A 5,458-nucleotide genomic window follows, 5' to 3' on the forward strand; every position below is an offset into this window, starting at 1 on the left:
TGCATCTGGGAAGGAAGAACCCCCAGCACATCTAAGCCTGGGCATTGCTAACCTGACCAGCACTACAAATGAAAGGAATCTGGGGGTTACAATAGACCCCAGCATGAATCTGAGCCAGTAATGCAACGCAGTAGGCACTATGGCCAATAAAACTCTGGCATGCATCAATCGATGCATCTCCAGTAAATCCAAGGACATACTAAAGCTCAAGAGGGTCCAGAGAAGGGCCACACACATGATCAGGGACTTGCATGGCAAGCCATATGAGGAGAAGCTGAGGGATCTCAGACTGTTCAGCCTAAAGAAAAGAAGGCTGAGAGGAGACCTGATTGCGGCTTACCACTATATCAGAGGCATACATCAGGGGCTCAGTGAACAGCTGTTCACCAGGGTGCCCTGGGGAAAAACTAGAAACAACAGCCACAAGCTCCTGGAAGATAGTTTCAGGCTGAACATTAGGAAAAACTTCTTTACAACTACTGTGTCCAGACTACGGAACAAGCTATCCACAGAGGTGGTGCAATCATCTACCCTAGAGGTCTTCAAGAGAAGACTGGACAGTCACCTGGCTGGGGTCATCTGACCCCAGATGTCTTTCCTGCTCATGCAGGGGGCTGGACCTGATGATCCTTTGGGGTCCCTTCCAGCTGTATGATTCTATGGTTCTAATGTATTGTTTATATATATAGTATAATTTGTACAAACTATGCCCTAAATCACTTCGCAGCATTAAACAATAAAGTTATAGGATTAACTAAGAAATTATGGAGATGTGAAACAGAAATTAAATTTTATATGTATAAAGGCAAAATAGATGTTTTCAGATGAGATTTTACAGTTAATGAACAGATGAAAAGAGATACAGAAAGGCTGCTGCATATGTCCAAACTAGGCAAGACAGAAGAGGAAAAGAGAAGGGACTTTTCCCATGCAAAGAGAAAGTGAAGACAGGCAAGGTCCGTGAGATAAAACAGAATGGGTCCAGGGAGGGTTTTGTAAAGAAGCAATACTGGAATCTGAAGGAATATGACTTAGAGAAGTCATAAAGAGAGGAGATTCAATAACTAAGGCAAAAGGCACAAAGAGGTATGGGTGAGCAATTCCAGCAGCAGTGGAGCCAAGATAGTGTAAGCCAGAACCTTGTGGGATTAGTTAAAGATAAATAAGTAGTAGCCATTAAAGAGTGAGAAATAAAGGCACTGAAATATCATCAGTTCAAAAGCATGGGCAAAAATAAAATAGAAAAAATTATCTGGGAGAATGCCCAGTGGAACAGAACAGAGCAGATTTCCTGCCATAAACAGCCTCCACCAGAAATAGTTAAAAAGATAAAATACAAAAGATAATATCTGATGTATTATATCTTCAGCTCCCCAGTCAAGATGATCTGCATGGTGATTGGTAATGTCACCTTGGTTCCTGCTATGTTTTAGCAGTGCATTTCCATCAGAAAAGGTCTGTAAAAATGAAAAGTACAGTGTTAAAAATGGCATGTGGTTTTCATTTCCCTTTCTCCAGGGAAACTGTGGGATGCAGCAGTTGCCTTTGAATAAATTGCTCATAAACCTAGATTTGGTCTTTCCTGGGCATTCAGGGCTATAGGCAATTCACTAACATTTTCATATAATTATACTAATTTACACATCTGCAATTTTGTGCCCACTGTCAACTGCAGGGGCAATGGCCTGTGAGAAATATAGAATAACAAATACATAAGGAGCTGATTTTGCAGGTAAATCTGGGAGCTAAGAAGAGATTTTCAAAGGCACAAAGGAAATTAGGCATCCAACTCCCAATGGCTTTAAAAATCTTCCCTTAGAGGACTGTAAGCCATGCTTTACTCCTGCCACTGTATCTGCACAAAAGGCACAAGCAGAAACCATAATTGTCCCTCACAGACAAATGCTACTGCAAAGGCCTGAGAGTTGCTAAGTACTTTGTCTTCTGACAGGTGTGAGTCTTTGCTTGTTAATTTAGGTGAAGAAGACTTCAGGAAGCCTCAGAGGGTACGTATGCATCATTTCTGCAGTGTTTTCAGAGAAGGATACTCCAAAACACACCCTACTCATTGCTCCTGCACACATGCTCCAACCCCAGGAAGAGACTCCTGAGCACTTGCTTTCCAGCTCTCTGTTTTCTGTCTCCAGCCTGCTTTGCAAGTGGTTGCAGGAAATGCCCACAGACCAGCTTAACAACCACCTTTCTGGGTTTGGCATGTATGAGCAGGAGTGGATGGCTATGTAATACTTGACAGCATGCCACGTGTGTCATGGAAGCAATATAAAATCCAACACCGGAATCAGCAGCATCGTCAAATATCAAAACCAAAAGACTAATTTAAAGCCAAAACTTAGACTTTGAAGAGTGAGATCACTGTCCATCAATGTCCAGAAAATTCATAAAATGAAAGTCCCTGAAGGTCAAATATATGTAGACCAGTGAACATAAGTTTCCAAGGCTATAGAGGAACAGTACTTAAAGCACTCATTAATGTTCATTTCGGCAGCAAGAACTCCATTACAAAACTCCAAAAAGATAATATATTTGTATCACTTTCAGTGTATAAGTAAACTGTTTCTTCTTAGAGAGATGTACCATTTAGATTTTTTTCTCCCTACTGACCTCCTTCCCAAATAACCTGCAGGATTGTCTGAGTCATTACACTGGAGAGTCAGTAGTCTGTGACACATTCATGTTAGTTGACACATTGTGGCCAGTTATCACTTAGGCTCTTCGCTCCCATTAGTTTTAATGGTCACTGAGCTTCATGGTTAATGGTTTCCACCATCCCATTATTGTGGGTTTTCTTTCTCCTCTCAAACCAGTAGCATAACTAAAGAGTGGCAACCAGCCATGGTAACCAACTTTGGGAGGCAGAGAGCAAAAATAGTAGATGTTGCACTATTGGCCCAGTCACTGCCACTGCTGCCAGCAATCTGGCTATAGCTGCTGGCCTAGCTACCACCACTGCCTGAAGTCCAGAACTACCCAGTTACACCTCTTTCTCAGACTATGTTCCTTGTTGACAGTAGGTTGCGGTGTTTCAATTGAATCACGGAAAAATGTGGACTTTGCGTTATTTTTTATATCTGAAAATTTGGGTTGTTTTTTTTTTGTCAAAAGAAACAAGGATCCCTGCTAATCAAGCATCTAGAGCTTGGGAATAATGGCATCCTGTGTATTTGATCTTTCCGTTGGACTGATGTTGGGAAAAGCTATGGATCATGTGCACTGCCAACTGCATTTACAATGAAACTTGCAAAATATGTAGTGACTTGTTCACATCAGTAACTTTTTACAGCCTTATGAAAAATATTCAAAATGTCCATTTTCTGTAGCCAGAAATTCAACGAGGCATTTGCTCACTGCTGCTCAAGCCTGGTTTCCTATCAATTTCTGGACATATAAAAGAGAACCCACTGTTGCTGGCACAAATCAGATCGACTACAATAGCTGGATAAACTTCTAAATGCATCTCTTTGCGTGCAGCTGGGGTCCAGCTCAGAGTCCTACTAGGCATTTGGACACTGCTTCTGGAGCTGCTGTTTGGACTCACTCTGCCTGTGCCTTATAGGGTACAATATCACTCTGGAGAAGTAAAACCTCTGCACTAACTGTTCTAGTAGCTAATGATTTTGTAGCGCTTCCAGAAAGCACTGTTGTTATAAAATACATGTTTTAAGGGCCTTGTACTTTTGCCCACCTCTTATCCTGCTGTAGTTCACTTTGATTTCAGCCAGCTAGCCCTTCTCTACTGTCAGGCTAAATAGTAGTTTCCTCATCCTCTTGCTTTCTACAAAAGTGTTTGTGTTTTCTAGTGTGAGGTGACCTGTTTTGCAACATCTGAGAACCAGCTGAAATGATGGGCTACTCTTCATACTTTTGCTCACTTGTCTGTGCTATCACAAAAAAAACCAGGTTGTCATGCCATAAATTGAAGCCTCTTACATCTATTTCCAATAGGCATTTATTTGTTCAAAGAGAATACAAAGTGCTTCTTACTAAAAGGACCCGAGGGTGATTGGTTAACCAATAGTACACTCACAAAATAAAGCGCACTTATAAGCCAAGTTCAGACCTGATTCAGGTGTAGTTCTGTTATGGAAATGAATCCACATACATTTGGCCTAGATTTAACACCCTACAAGAAGCAATATGTATATATTGTTTATATATTATATAATGCTATATAGAATATAATGCTATATTTTAATGAAGAGTAATTAGCAGGGATTCTGATTTTCTCTGATAAAAAAATCCCCAATCCCCAATTTTCAGATTTAAAAAAGTAACCCAAAATCCACATTTTTCCATGATTAAAATGAAACACCACTATATTTACATTTATTACTGGTGTTTCATTTTAATCATGCAAAAATGTGGAATCAGAGAAAACCCTGCTGATCACCTACTTTGCTGTCTGCTCCATGCCTGATCTCCTGCTCTGCCTTCTGTTTCCTGGTTTATTTCCTGCTGTGCTCCCTATCCCCTGCTTGATCTGCTGCATGGCACACACAAGGGCTGCCCATGCCACTTGTGGTGAAGGTTTACCACCCTTGGATGAAACAATAGAGATTTCATCCCAAACATAGGCCTATGCTGCTACCGTAAACAAAGATACATGCTTGGCTCATGTTGGCAGGATAATCTTGCTGACTATGATTTTATGGAAATCCATGTGTCTCTGAAAGAGAGGAAAGAGTGAACAACAGAGAGAAAGAGCAGAAAAGCCAAGGAAAGAGCCTGGATAAGACTTACGTGTGTGTCCTGAGAAAAACCCTGCAAAAACTTTTTTGGGATGAGTACTGGCTTAAAGAGGCTAGGAGCTATGAACAAAGAAACTAAATCTTACTGTTTGATACTTCCTTGGTTCAGAAAAAGAGGTATTTTTAAAGTCTTTGTTAAAATATAGGTTTATATCAAAGGTACCTGGCTATACCAGTTTTTCCTCCTAAGACTCCTCCTCGAGACTCATAGCACAGATCCTGGTTTTCTCTGATTAAAAAAACCCAAACTTTCAGATTTAAAATAGTAGCCCAAATATATATATATATATATAAAACCAGGATCTCTGTTATATATATACTAGCGTTTCATTAAAATCATGGAAAAATGTGGATTTTAGATTACTTTTTTAAATCCAAAAATTGGGTATTTTTTGTTAATCAAAGAAAACCAGGATCCCTAGAGATTAGGCAAAGAGAACAGAGTAGGGACACATTCATTAATGTGCTTTCATGTTAAATCTAGTACCTCCATAGGAAGGGTGTGGCAGAAAGCCACCTTGGTTTCTCCCCAAAAATCTCTGCCCTGTGACACTGTTATTTAAATCTCTGTGCTGTGACCATTCAATTAGGGTGGGCCCAGCACACAGGGGACCACACCCTCAGCCTGTCTCTTTAGGGAACTTGAGCTGGCTGCATTCCTGAGGGAGGGGGAAACCTGCTCCCTCTGCCTA

Source organism: Gavialis gangeticus, unplaced genomic scaffold (genome assembly GCF_001723915.1).
Source record: "Gavialis gangeticus isolate Ggan-Ray unplaced genomic scaffold, GavGan_comp1, whole genome shotgun sequence".
NCBI lineage: Eukaryota > Metazoa > Chordata > Crocodylia > Gavialidae > Gavialis > Gavialis gangeticus.